Source organism: Zea mays, chromosome 8, assembly GCF_902167145.1.
Source record: "Zea mays cultivar B73 chromosome 8, Zm-B73-REFERENCE-NAM-5.0, whole genome shotgun sequence".
Lineage (NCBI taxonomy): Eukaryota > Viridiplantae > Streptophyta > Magnoliopsida > Poales > Poaceae > Zea > Zea mays.
The window spans coordinates 148,918,065-148,933,589 of NC_050103.1; positions in this window are offsets into that span (position 1 = coordinate 148,918,065).

The following is a 15,525-nucleotide window of genomic DNA, read 5'->3' on the forward strand; positions in this document are numbered from 1 at the left end:
TGTGTTAGAGGGTCAGCTATACTTAGTAGATTTCGATAGAGCTGAACTTGACACATGCTTAATTGCTAAGACTAATATGGGTTGGCTCTGGCACCGCCGACTAGCCCATGTTGGGATGAAGAATCTTCATAAGCTTCTAAAGGGAGAACACATTTTAGGATTAACAAATGTTCATTTTGAGAAAGACAGGATTTGTAGCGCATGCCAGGCAGGGAAGCAAGTTGGAACCCATCATCCACACAAGAACATCATGACAACAGACAGGCCACTGGAGCTCCTACATATGGATTTATTCGGCCTGATTGCTTACATAAGTATCGGCGGGAGTAAGTACTGTCTAGTTATTGTGGATGATTATTCTCGCTTCACTTGGGTATTCTTCTTACAGGAAAAATCTCAAACCCAAGAGACCTTAAAGGGATTCTTAAGACGGGCTCAAAATGAATTTGGCTTAAGGATCAAGAAGATAAGAAGCGACAACGGGACGGAGTTCAAGAACTCACAAATTGAAGGCTTTCTTGAGGAGGAGGGAATCAAGCATGAGTTCTCTTCTCCCTACACCCCTCAACAAAATGGTGTAGTGGAGAGGAAGAATCGAACTCTATTGGATATGGCAAGAACCATGCTTGATGAGTACAAGACATCGGATCGGTTTTGGGCCGAGGCGGTTAACACCGCTTGCTACGCCATCAACCGGTTGTATCTACACCGAATCCTCAAGAAGACATCATATGAACTCCTAACCGGTAAAAAGCCCAACATTTCATATTTTAGAGTTTTTGGTAGCAAATGCTTTATTCTTGTTAAAAGAGGTAGAAAATCTAAATTTGCTCCTAAAACTGTAGAAGGCTTTTTACTTGGTTATGACTCAAACACAAGGGCATATAGGGTCTTTAACAAGTCCACTGGACTAGTTGAAGTCTCATGTGACGTTGTGTTTGATGAAACTAACGGCTCTCAAGTAGAGCAAGTTGATCTTGATGAGATAGGTGAAGAACAGGCTCCATGCATAGCCCTAAGGAACATGTCCATTGGGGATGTGTGTCCTAAGGAATCCGAAGAGCCTCCAAATGCACAAGATCAACAATCCTCCTCCATGAAAGTGTCTCCACCAACTCAAAATGAGGATGAAGCTCAAGTTGATGAAGTTGAAGATCAAGCAAATGAGCCACCTCAAGATGATGGCAATGATCAAGGGGGAGATGCAAATGAAGAAGACAAGGAGGATGAGCAAAGACCGCCACACCCAAGAGTCCACCAAGCAATCCAACGAGATCACCCCGTCGACACCATCCTCGGCGACATTCATAAGGGGGTAACCACTAGATCTCGTATTGCACATTTTTGTGAACATTACTCGTTTGTTTCCTCCATTGAGCCACACAGGGTGGAGGAAGCACTTCAAGATTCGGATTGGGTGGTGGCGATGCAAGAGGAGCTCAACAACTTTACTCGAAATGAGGTATGGCATTTAGTTCCACGTCCTAATCAAAATGTTGTAGGAACCAAATGGGTCTTCCGCAACAAGCAAGATGAGCATGGTGTGGTGACAAGGAACAAAGCACGACTTGTGGCCAAGGGATACTCCCAAGTCGAAGGTTTGGATTTCGGTGAAACCTATGCACCCGTAGCTAGGCTTGAGTCAATTCGTATATTATTAGCCTATGCTACTTACCATGGCTTTAAGCTTTATCAAATGGACGTGAAAAGTGCCTTCCTCAATGGACCAATCAAGGAAGAGGTCTATGTTGAGCAACCTCCCGGCTTTGAAGACAGTGAGTATCCTAACCATGTCTATAAGCTCTCTAAGGCGCTTTACGGGCTCAAGCAAGCCCCAAGAGCATGGTATGAATGCCTTAGAGATTTCCTTATTGCAAATGGCTTCAAAGTCGGCAAAGCCGATCCTACTTTGTTCACTAAAACTCTTGCAAATGATTTGTTTGTATGCCAAATTTATGTTGATGATATCATATTTGGGTCTACTAACGAATCTACTTGTGAAGAATTTAGTAGGATCATGACACAAAAGTTCGAGATGTCTATGATGGGGGAGTTGAAATATTTCTTAGGATTTCAAGTGAAGCAACTCCAAGAGGGCACCTTCATCAGTCAAACGAAGTACACTCAAGACATTCTAGCCAAGTTTGGGATGAAGGATGCCAAACCCATCAAGACACCCATGGGAACTAATGGGCATCTCGACCTCGACACGGGAGGTAAGTCCGTGGATCAAAAGGTATACCGGTCGATGATAGGTTCTTTACTCTATTTATGTGCATCTCGACCGGACATTATGCTTTCCGTTTACATGTGTGCAAGATTCCAATCCGACCCTAAGGAATCCCACCTTACGGCCGTTAAACGAAGCTTGAGATATTTGGCTTATACTCCTAAGTTTGGGCTTTGGTACCCTCGGGGATCCACATTTGATTTGATTGGTTATTCGGATGCCGATTGGGCAGGGTGTAAAATTAATAGGAAGAGCACATCGGGGACTTGCCAGTTCTTGGGAAGATCCTTGGTGTCTTGGGCTTCAAAGAAGCAAAATTCGGTTGCTCTTTCAACCGCCGAAGCCGAGTACATTGCCGCAGGCCATTGTTGCGCGCAATTGCTTTGGATGAGGCAAACCCTGCGGGATTATGGTTACAAATTAACCAAAGTCCCTTTGCTATGTGACAATGAGAGTGCAATCAAAATGGCCGACAATCCCGTCGAGCATAGCCGCACTAAGCACATAGCCATTCGGTATCATTTTATTAGGGATCACCAACAAAAGGGAGATATTGAGATTTCTTACATTAATACTAAAGATCAATTAGCCGATATCTTTACCAAGCCACTTGATGAACAAACCTTTACCAAACTTAGGCATGAGCTCAATATTCTTGATTCTAGAAATTTCTTTTGCTAACTTGCACACATAACTCATAAATATACCTTTGATCATGTCCCTTTAATATGCTATGACTAATGTGTTGTCAAGTCTATTTCAAACCAAGTCATAGGTGTATTGAAAGGGAATTGGAGTCTTCGGCGAAGACAAAGGCTTCCACTCCATAACTCATCCTTCGCCGTCACTCCAAGCAACTCTCCATTCTTTGGGGAGAAATGAGCATCAAGCAAAAGGACCGGACTTCGTCTTTGGTATGATCTTAACTCATTTATTCTTGACCAAAGGGGAAGATAACACAAAGGGCTCTAATGAATCCGTTTTTGGTAATTCATGCCAAAAAGGGGGAGAAATGAGCCCAAAGCAAAAGGACCGCACCACCACCTAAATTCAAAAACTTTGTGTTTCCAAAGAATTTCATCCATTGGTATCCTATTGTGTTCAAAAGAGGGAGAAAGTAGCATCTCAAAAAAAAATTTATCAAAACCCTCTTGAACACTAAGAGGAGGATTTCATTTAGGGGGAGTTTTGTTTAGCCAAAGGAAAAGCAATTGAAATAGGGGGAGAAAATTTCGAAATTTGAAAAATGCTTTGCAAACTCTTACTCACTTACCTTTGACTGTTTGCAAAATAACTTTGAAAAGAATTTACAAAAGATTTTGCAAAAACAAAACATGTGGTGCAAGCGTGGTCCAAAATGTTAAAATGAAGAAAACAATCCATGCATATCTTGTAAGTATTTAAATTGGCTCAATTCCAAGCAACCTTTGCACTTATAATATGCAAACTAGTTCAATTATGCACTTCTATATTTGCTTTGGTTTGTGTTGGCATCAATCACCAAAAAGGGGGAGATTGAAAGGGAATTAGGCTTACACCTAGTCCCTAATTAATTTTGGTGGTTGAATTGCCCAACACAAATCGTTGGACTAACTAGTTTGCTCTAGTATATAAGTTGTACAGGTGTCAAAGGTTCACAACAAGCCAATTAAAAAGACCAAAGTTGGGTTCAAAATGAAGAGCTAAAGGCTGCCAGAAAGCCTCCCTGGTCTGGCGCACCGGACTGTCCGGTGGCACACCGAACAGTGTCCGGTGCACCAGGGGGACTCGGGCTGAACTCCTCAGCCTCGGTTTTTTCCAGGAGCTGCCGCGCTAAAAATCACCGGACTGTCCGGTGTACACCGGACAGTGTCCGGTGCGCCAAAGGAGGCACGGCTCTGGAACTCGCCAGCCTCGGATTTTCACGAAGACTGCTCCGCTATAATTCACCGGACATGTCCGGTGTGCACCGGACTGTCCGGTGAACCACGGAGCAACGGCTATCTCCGCGCCAACGGCTCTCTGCCGCGCATTTAATGCGCGCTCTGCGCGCGCAGATGGCAGGCGTGCCCATGCTGGCGCACCGGACAGTGAACAGTGCATGTCCGGTGCGCCACCGGACATCGAGGCGGACCCACAAGTCAGAACTCCAACGGTCGATTTCCAACGGCACTGATGACGTGGCAGGGGCACCGGACATGTCCGGTGTGCACCGGACTGTCCGGTGCGCCATCGAACCGACTGGCTCCCAACGGCCACTTTTGGTGGTTGGGGCTATAAATACCCCAACCACCCCACCATTCATTGCATCCAAGTTTTCCACTTCCCATCTACTACAAGAGCTCTAGCATTCAATTCTAGACACACCAAATAGATCAAATCCTCTCCAAATTCCTCACAACGCCATAGTGACTAGAGAGAGAGATTTGCTTGTGTTCTTTCGAGCTCTTGCGCTTGGATTGCTTTCTTTCTTCTTGACTCTTTCATTGTGATCAAGCACTCACTTGTAATCGAAGCAAGAGGCACCAATTGTGTGGTGGCCCTTGCGGGAACTTTGTGTTCCAAGTGATTGAGAAAAGAAAGCTCACTCGATCCGTGGATCATTTGAGAGAGGGAAGGGTTGAAAGAGACCCGGCCTTTGTGGCCTCCTCAACAGGGAGTAGGTTTGCAAGAACCGAACCTCGGTAAAACAAATCTCCGTGTCTCACTTGCTCATTTGCTTGGGATTTGTTTTGCGCCCTCTCTCGCGGACTCGTTTATATTTCTAACGCTAACCCGGCTTGTAGTTGTGTTTATATTTGTAAATTTCAGTTTCGCCCTATTCACCCCCCCCCCTCTAGGCGACTATCAAGACTGGCAGACAGTCTGCCTGACCTGCCAGGGGCGGTTCAACCGCCCTAGGGGGCGGTTCAACCGGTCTCAGACAAAAAAATCTGCCCAACGGCTAGTTTTGAGTTCCACCTATATATACTCACTCCTACCTCTCTCCCCACACACGAGAGCACGACCCCAACCCCATTTCTAACTTGAAGAACACCTCCCGCTCTCTCACACACATCTCTTGCCTCTCCCATTTCAAATCTTTGTAGAGAAATCTTTGAGTGAGTTTGAGAGCTGCGGTTTTTGTGCTTCATCTCCAAATCTCTCTTGCTCTTCTTCATTCGAGCTTTGGTACTACATCGAGTTCTTTGTGGATTCATTACTCTTGGAGCTTCTAGCTCCTAGACGATTAGGTGTCTCTTGTGAGTCTCCAAATCTTGTGGAAGACCACAAGAAAGTTTGTATTACCCGCTCGTTTGAGCAAAGATTAGTGTGTGAGCTTGACCTTTGTGGTCGGCAAAGGGAGGATTAGGGTTGAAAGAGACCCGGCTCTTTGTGGGCGCCTCAACGAGGAAGTAGGGCACCTTGGTGGTGTGACCGAACCTCGGGATAAATCTTGTGTGTCTTGTGTTCTTGTTCATTGTGCTTATACGTGTTCTTCGTTCTCTCACCATTCCGTGAAAGATTTGTTTATATCTTTTTGGTGTGTGGATTTTGAGAAGTGCCCTTCTCAGATCTACTACTTTGAACCCTATGGATCATTTAGAACATCTCATTTCCAAAGTTAACCGGGTGAATTTTGAGATCAATTCAGTTTTACCCAGTTTGCTTCTAGTTTTTGTTTGCAAAAGTTTTAACTTGCCTATTCACCCCCCTCTAGGCAACTTTCACCAACCGACCAAATCGCAGGGGCATTTAATGCAAAGGTGGCCTGACACCTTTATCCTAACGCGCGCCCTCCAGTTGACAGAGCCGAAGTGACCGTAGTCACTTCGCCGCTCCACTGACCGGCCTGACAAGAGGACAGCGCCGCCTGTGCCGCTCTGACTGCTGTGCCACTCGATAGAGTGAGGCTGACAGCAGCCAAGTCTGGCCCTAGGCGCCATGGGAAACTCCGCTTCGCCCGACCCCAGGGCTCGGACTCGGGCTCAGCCCCGGAAGACGGCGAACTCCGCTTCGCCTGACCCCAGGGCTCGGACTCGGGCTCAGCCCCGGAAGACGACGAACTCCGCTTCGCCCGACCCTAGGGCTCGGACTCGGGCTCAGCCCCGGAAGACGACGAACTCCGCTTCGCCCGACCCAGGGCTCGGACTCGGACTCGGGCTCAGCCCCAGAAGACGACGAACTCCACTTCGCCCGACCCCAGGGCTCGGACTCAGCCCTAGCATCAGCCGACGGTCTCCACCTCGTCCGACCCAGGGGCTCGGATTCGACCTCGGCCTTGGAAGACAGACTCGACCTCGACCTCGGAGGAGCCTCCACCTCGCCCAACCCAGGGCACGGACCGACCACGTCAACAGGAGGCGCCATCATTACCCTGCCCCAAGCTGACTCAGGCTACGGGGAACAAGACTGGCGTCCCATCTGGCTCGCTCCACTATACGAGTAATGATGGCGCCCCGCACGCTCTATGACGACGGTGGCTCTCAGCCCCCTTACGGAAGCAAGAGGACGTCAACAAGGACTCGACAGCCCCGACAGCTGTCCTTCCGCCAGGCTCCGGCGCTCCTCCGACGGCCACGACATCACACGAACCGGGTGCCAAAACCTCTCCGGCTGCCACGATGGCATGTACTTAGGGCGCTAGCTCTCCTCTGCTAGACACGTTAGCACACTGCTACACCCCCATTGTACACCTGGATCATTTTCTTACGCCTATAAAAGGAAGATCCAGGGCCCTCTTACGAGGGTTGGCCGCGCGGGGAAGGACGGGACGGCGCTCGCGTGAGGCCGCTCGCTCCCTCCCATGTGGACGCTTGTAACCCCCTACTACAAGCGCACCCGACCTGGGCGCGGGACAAACACGAAGGCCGCGGGATTTCACCTCTCACGCCTGTCTCCCTCCGGCTTCTTCCCCCCTTCGCGCTCCGTCTCGCGCCGACCCATTTGGGCTGGGGCACGCGGCAATAATTTACTCGTCGGTCCAGGGACCCTCCGGGTTCGAAACGCCGACAATATGTGTACATATGTCAAGTTGTTTTTGTAAAATTCATGAATTTTTAGCCTATGTGCGTGTTATTAGTTTATTTTGCATAAAATCATCAAATTGCAAATAAGTTACCAAAACTAATAAACATACTATAAGAATATAACCTCAAGTCTCCACATGAAAATGATAAAGTGAACTTGGATACTTAGAGTGATTTCACGTGTAATTCACACAACAAATGAAAGTGAAATGAAAGAAACACTATTCATATTGTGGATTTTATGGTCCAAATATTTTGGAGGATTATATATGAACATATGGTATGCCTCCATAAATTTTCATGAATTTTTAAGGCTATTTGTGTATTATTAATTTTTTTCTACAAAAAATCAACAAAATGCACACAGCTATCCGGATAAGATATCCGGATATCCGAGAAGATTTATCCAAAAAAATATCCGGATATTCGATATCCGGTGGATATCAGACATATTGTATTTGAATTCGATATCCGAACAAAATATCCGTATTCGTATCCGTTATCCGAAAATTCCATCCGAACTAGTGTTCACCATCTTCGAATCCGGATCCGGACGGATATTTTCCGAACCATATTACATCCCTACCTATAGAGCTGGAGGCTTAGCACACTACACGAGCTCAAGGCTTGATTAATCTAGCATAGTTGGAATAGCTCGCAAGTCGGAACGAACCAGTTCGACTCATCTCGCTTCACCGATGAGCCCACCAACGAGCCCAAAAGAAAATCCGACTTGTTCGTAAGCTGCTCCGAGCCAAGTCAAGCCGAGTCGTTTTAAGCTCGAGCCGACACCCCCCAGCTTAGATCTTATTTTCTACCGTTCCTTGAAGTCAAGCTCTACAGAGTACAAGCCCAAAAGATCACCGGGTTATTAGGCTCTGTTTGTTTCGGCTTTTCGCAGCTTCTGGCCACCAAAAGCTGCTGCGGACTGCCAAACACTCAGCTTTTCAGTCAGCTTCTATAAAATTCGTTTGAGTAAAACCATTCAAAATCAACATAAACATATAATCGGTTGAGTCGTCGCAATTGTAATAATCCATCACTTTATAGATCGTGAGCCCCATGGATAACTTTATCTTCCTTCACACGTAATCCTAATGATACTCAGATTCTCTACACAGTCAGATTCTCTCTACAGCTAGATTCTCGAAAACGCTGGTCAGAAAAAAGCTGAACCAAACAGTCCTGGGACTACTCCACTGACTGGTTGCAGGCTCTCGTGAAGGGCCTAATTCTTGCATAGGCTCAATCAGAATGACAAGCGGAAGTACAAATATTGCCAGCCCAAGGGCATCCGTGTCCAAAGTGGGCTCAGTTACGGACACGATATACGGCCCAAAGGCCTAGCACGATTGTGAGTGCAGTAAATTCTTGAGTCCTAGCACGATTCATGGAAGAATGCATGCATGACGCACTTGGCTTGGTTGGAACTTAGAAGCCTCCCACGCAGTTACCTGCAAGGCAAACGATCCGAGCTCCAGCCGATCCAAATCGAGCGCCTGGGAAGCGTTCTCTGGGCCAGGCAGCTTCGGCAGTGAGGAAATCAAACGAGTCTGATCTCTCGTTTCAGTATCATATCATATATTCGACGGCTAGTTCATTTGTAAACTAAAATGTGACAAATAAAAAAGATCGGAGGGAATATAACATAAACTATATATACTGCCAACGGACCAGTCATACTCTAACGAAATTCAGTAATCCACAACCTAACCTTGTGCTGGAGCTCTGTACCTGACCTGAAGCAGTCGCATTCAGCCTATCGGCAACCTACAGTCACGGTCGTCGAGTGATAGGAACAAAAGAATGTTAGGATTTATGGGCTTGGCCCAATTAAGAATTTCTAATAATTCCAGGAAAATCTCAAAAGCCCATATAAGTGGATGACAAAGGGATAGGTGGAACCAATAGCACCATATTGCTAGCTCTTGTGGAGTAGAGCTAGCTTAAATATGGAAGCCACACTCACTCACCAAGTCATGGATGAGAGGGGAGAGTGTGGAGAGCCACACGCGCGCGCGCGCTCGCTCGCCTGGCCTGGCCTGGGCGGGGCGGGGCGCACGACATGCGCGTGAATGGTCCGCCGAAATCCGGCCCCTCGCCTTGCGGGGGCGCGGCTACCTTTTGCCGTTTGATTTTTTGATTTCTTGGCTGTTACGCTTATTCTAACCGATCCCTATAAAATCTCAACTGATTGCGAGATTTTCGTGGGCGGATAAGCACTGGGGTCGCGGACTCGGCCCTATAAAAGGAGCCCGGCAGCCAGCCTCCAAATCATCCCAGATCCCAGTTCGCTTTCGCCTCTCTTCATAGCTGAGCCGCCTTTTAGTTCCCTTCGTCCCGACCGCAGAGGTGCATCTGCGATCAGGAGAGCAGGTCTCCGGAACCCTTCGTCTTCTAGATCCTGCACCGGGAGAGGGCGAATAAGGTTTTTGGGAAGCGTCTTCACGCGACTGCTCGTGATCTGCTGACCTCGTCAACCCATCTGATCCTGGCGCGCGCCAACAATCAGTAAGTCTAATCAGTACGCATCATCTGATTTGGCTTTTATTTCAGTTCTTCTGATTTGGTCATGATTTATATTCGGAATTTAATTTGGAATTTGTCTAATTATTCAACAATCCAAAAACCTTATTGTAGACAATTTCCTAGTTTTTCTATGGCTGCTTTTGCCGACGCGCTGAAGCCAGAAAAGTTTAATGGTATGCACTTTAAGAGATGGCAAGTCAAGGCCACGCTCTGGCTTACTGCTATGAATGTCTTCCATGTTAGTAAAGGCAGACCTGAGGGTCCACTGACTCCTGAACAGGAGAAAGAGTACGACCATGCCAATACTATGTTCACGGGAGCCGTTCTTAGCGCCCTTGTTGACCGTCTGGTTGATGCGAATATGCAGTACACAGACGGGAAACAGTTGTGGGATGCACTTACTACTAAGTATGGTGCATCAGATGCTGGCAGTGACCTGTATATCATGGAGAGCTTTCATGATTATAAGATGGTTGATAATCGCTCTATTGTAGAGCAAGCTCATGAAATACAGTGTATAGCCAAGGAGCTCGACCACCTTAAGATAGTCCTTCCTGACCGATTTGTGGCCGGATGCATTATTGCAAAGTTGCCTTCTACATGGAGGAACTTCGCCACAGCTCTGAAACATAAGAGACAGGAGATATCAGTTGAAAATCTGATAGCGTCTCTGGATGTTGAGGAGAAAGCTCGGGCTAAGGACACGGGATCTAAAGGAGGCGAGGGCCACTCCAGCGCCAACATGGTTCAGAAGAACCACAACAAGGGCAAAGGAAAGCCAAAATCTAACAAGCCCAACAAAACTACCAACTTCAAGAAGAAGAAGAACAAGGCTGAATTGACATGTTTCGCATGTGGCGAGGCGGGTCATTTTGCCAAGGATTGTCCCGATCGAGCGGATCGCCGTGGCAAAAAGGGCAATGTCAACACAGTGGTCGCTAGCAATGAGGAAGACAAAGGGTATGGTAATTTACCTTTCATCTTCTCAGTATTTCAATCACCTAGCTGGTGGCTTGATACTGGTGCTAATGTTCATGTGTGTTCTGACATCAACTTGTTCTCTTCTTATCAGGGCGCCCGGGATTCTTCCGTGCTAATGGGGAATGGGTCACATGCTTCTGTTCATGGCACTGGCACGGTGGATCTGAAGTTTACTTCGGGAAAGATCGTGCAGCTGAAGAACGTGCATCATGTCCCTTCTATACACAAGAATCTCGTTAGCGGAACCCTTCTATGTAGAGATGGGTTCAAGGTAGTTTTAGAGTCCAATAAGTTAGTTGTGTCCAAGTCTGGACAATTTATTGGTAAAGGCTATGATTGCGGAGGCTTGTTCCGCTTTTCTTTGTTAGATTTCAATAATAAGTCTGTGAACCATATTTGTGCAAATGTTGATGATCTTGCGAGTATTTGGCATTCTCGTTTGTGTCATATTAATTTTGGCTCTATGTCTCGGCTTGCAACCATGAGTTTAATTCCGAATATCACCATAGTCAAAGGTTCTAAGTGCCATAGTTGTGTGCAGTCGAAGCAACCTCGAAAGCCTCATAAGGCTGCTGAGGAGAGACACCTGGCACCACTAGAACTCATACATTCTGATCTTTGTGAGATGAATGGTGTGTTGACAAAAGGTGGTAAGAGATACTTCATGACATTGATTGATGATGCGTCTAGATTTTGCTATGTATACTTGCTAAAAACTAAAGATGAGGCTTTAGACTACTTTAAAATCTATAAGGCTGAGGTTGAAAACCAACTAGAGAGAAAGATCAAACGTCTTAGATCAGATCGTGGTGGCGAGTTCTTTCCCAAAGTCTTTGATGATTTCTGTGCAGAACATGGCATTATTCATGAGAGGACTCCTCCCTATTCACCCGAGTCAAACGGGATTGCTGAAAGGAAAAACCGTACGTTGACTGACCTGGTGAATGCCATGTTAGACACTTGTGGTTTATCTAAGGCATGGTGGGGGGAGGCAGTCCTGACTTCATGTCATGTTCTGAATAGAATTCCTATGGGCAAAGAAGAGAAAACCCCTTATGAGAAGTGGGTTGGGAGAAAACCATCACTTTCATACTTGCGCACTTGGGGGTGCATGGCGAAAGTCAATGTACCAATTAATAAAAAGCGCAAGCTTGGTCCAAGGACAGTGGATTGTGTCTTTCTTGGATATGCTTCGTGTAGCATAGCATATAGATTTTTAGTAGTTAAATCTAAGTTCCTGATGTGTATGTTGATACTATTATGGAATCACGTGATGCTACTTTCTTTGAGCATATATTTCCAATGAAAGACATTCATAGCAATTCTAGATACTCTTCTGAGATAATTCCTGAACATAATACACCTATTGAGAGTTTTGAACAGCCACATGAAATTGTCCTAGAGGAGGATGACAATGATGCTCCTAAAAGGAGCAAGAGACAAAGGGTTGAAAAATCCTTTGGTAATGATTTCATTGTGTACCTTGTGGACGATACTCCTACTACCATTGCAGAAGCATTTGCATCTCCAGATGCAGATGATTGGAAAGAAGCAGTTCATAATGAGATGGACTCTATTCTTTCAAATGGTACGTGGGAAATCACTGATCGACCCTATGGATGCAAACCTGTAGGTTGTAAGTGGGTGTTTAAAAAGAAGCTCAAGCCTGATGGTACAATTGAAAAGTACAAGGCTAGGCTTGTGGCTAAAGGCTATACTCAGAAAGAAGGAGAAGACTTCTTTGATACTTACTCACCTGTTGCTAGAATGACCACTATTCGAGTACTACTTTCTTTGGTTGCCTCGTATGGTCTCCTTGTTCATCAGATGGATGTAAAGACAGCTTTTCTTAATGGAGAGCTGGACGAGGAAATCTATATGGAACAGCCTGATGGATTTGTAGTAAAGGGTCAAGAAAGCAAGGTGTGCAAGTTATTGAAATCTTTGTATGGTCTGAAGCAAGCACCAAAACAGTGACATGAGAAGTTTGACACTACTCTAACGTCTGCAGGCTTTGCCATTAATGAGGCAGACATGTGTGTATATTATCGCTGTGGTGGGGGCGAAGGAGTTATTTTGTGCTTATATGTTGATGATATATTGATATTTGGCACAAACATTGATGTGATCAATGAAGTCAAGTCTTTTCTATCAAAGAGTTTTGATATGAAAGATCTGGGAGAAGCTGATGTGATTCTAAACATCAAGCTGATTAAGGCAGATGGTGGGATTACTCTCTCGCAATCTCACTATGTTGAAAAGGTTTTGAAGCGATTTGGCTTCTCTGAGTGCAAACCTTCTTCAACACCTTATGATCCCAGTGTGACACTGCGAAAGAACAAGAGAATTGGTTTAGACCAATTGAGATACTCTCAGATTGTCGGTTCACTCATGTATCTTGCTGGGGCAACAAGGCCCGATATCTCGTTTGCTGTGAGCAAATTGAGTAGGTTCATGTCAAACCCCGGGACTGATCATTGGCATGCACTTGAGCGGGTTATGCGCTACCTGCAAGGTACAATGAGTTATGGAATTCACTATTCTGGTCAGCATGCAGTACTTGAAGGATATAGTGATTCGAACTGGATATCTGATGCAGACGAGCTTTATGCCACCAGTGGTTATGTCTTTACTATTGGTGGAGGTGCGGTATCATGGAGGTCATGCAAGCAGACCATTTTGACGAGGTCAACCATGGAAGCCGAGCTAGCTGCACTTGACCCAGCAACCGTTGAGGCAGAATGGTTGCGTGAACTCTTGATGGACTTGCCGGTGGTTGAGAAACCAATACCAGCTATCCTTATGAACTGTGACAATCAGACAGTGATTGCTAAAGTGACGAGTTCTAAGGATAATGGAAAGTCATCAAGACATGTCAAAAGACGATTGAAGTCTGTCAGAAAGTTGAGAAACTCCGGAGTTATAAGTGTGACTTATATTTCAACAGATAAGAATCTGGCAGATCCTTTTACCAAGGGACTACCACGTAATGTGATAGAAATCGCATCGAGAGAGATGGGTATGAGACCCGAATAAAGTTGCCATGGTGGAAACCCAGTCTATGTGATCGGAGATCCCGTGAATTAGGTCCTGGGAAGAACAAGCCATTGGTGAACTGAGGAGAGTAACTTTTGACCCTCTCTAAGTAAAGATGCAATACTCTCAAATGCTGTAAGGCAGGTTGGCTTTGTGCCTTAATGTGTTCTGTTGGCTTGTATTAGCGAAGATGTTGTCCTGCAGAACATTCTTTGAAAGAACACACCTATATGAGTTAGACTGTCTAACGTCGCAGTCTATGAGATTTGGGTGATCTCTAGTAAACTCATGAAGAGACCTTGGAGTACGACGTATATGCTCCACCCGAGAAGGGGACTACTGGTAGCCAAGTACTGGTCATGACTTCAAGTGAAACCCATTCACGCAAAACTTGCAATTCAAGGCATAGTCCATTGTCCAAGTTGTGGGTTGGTGTAACTTGGAGTTCTAGGCGGAAGTTCAACTTAACAGTCTCTGCTGAAAAACTAGTATATTAAACAGTAGTGAACAGTGGCGAAAACTGCAGATGGGCATTTGAGATCTGGTGGGGGATTGTTAGGATTTATGGGCTTGGCCCAATTAAGAATTTCTAATAATTCCAGGAAAATCTCAAAAGCCCATATAAGTGGATGACAAAGGGATAGGTGGAACCAATAGCACCATATTGCTAGCTCTTGTGGAGTAGAGCTAGCTTAAATATGGAAGCCACACTCACTCACCAAGTCATGGATGAGAGGGGAGAGTGTGGAGAGCCACATGCGCGCGCGCGCTCGCTCGCCTCGCCTCGCCTGGCCTGGCCGGGCCAGGCCGGGGCGGGGCGGGGCGAAGGGCGCGGGCGCACGACATGCGCGTGAATGGTCCGCCGAAATCCGGCCCCTCGCCTTGCGGGGGCGCGGCTACCTTTTGCCGTTTGATTTTTTGATTTCTTGGCTGTTACGCTTATTCTAACCGATCCCTATAAAATCTCAACTGATTGCGAGATTTTCGTGGGCGGATAAGCACTGGGGTCGCGGACTCGGCCCTATAAAAGGAGCCCGGCAGCCAGCCTCCAAATCATCCCAGATCCCAGTTCGCTTTCGCCTCTCTTCATAGCTGAGCCGCCTTTTAGTTCCCTTCGTCCCGACCGCAGAGGTGCATCTGCGATCAGGAGAGCAGGTCTCCGGAACCCTTCGTCTTCTAGATCCTGCACCGGGAGAGGGCGAATAAGGTTTTTGGGAAGCGTCTTCACGCGACTGCTCGTGATCTGCTGACCTCGTCAACCCATCTGATCCTGGCGCGCGCCAACAATCAGTAAGTCTAATCAGTACGCATCATCTGATTTGGCTTTTATTTCAGTTCTTCTGATTTGGTCATGATTTATATTCGGAATTTAATTTGGAATTTGTCTAATTATTCAACAATCCAAAAACCTTATTGTAGACAATTTCCTAGTTTTTCTATGGCTGCTTTTGCCGACGCGCTGAAGCCAGAAAAGTTTAATGGTATGCACTTTAAGAGATGGCAAGTCAAGGCCACGCTCTGGCTTACTGCTATGAATGTCTTCCATGTTAGTAAAGGCAGACCTGAGGGTCCACTGACTCCTGAACAGGAGAAAGAGTACGACCATGCCAATACTATGTTCACGGGAGCCGTTCTTAGCGCCCTTGTTGACCGTCTGGTTGATGCGAATATGCAGTACACAGACGGGAAACAGTTGTGGGATGCACTTACTACTAAGTATGGTGCATCAGATGCTGGCAGTGACCTGTATATCATGGAGAG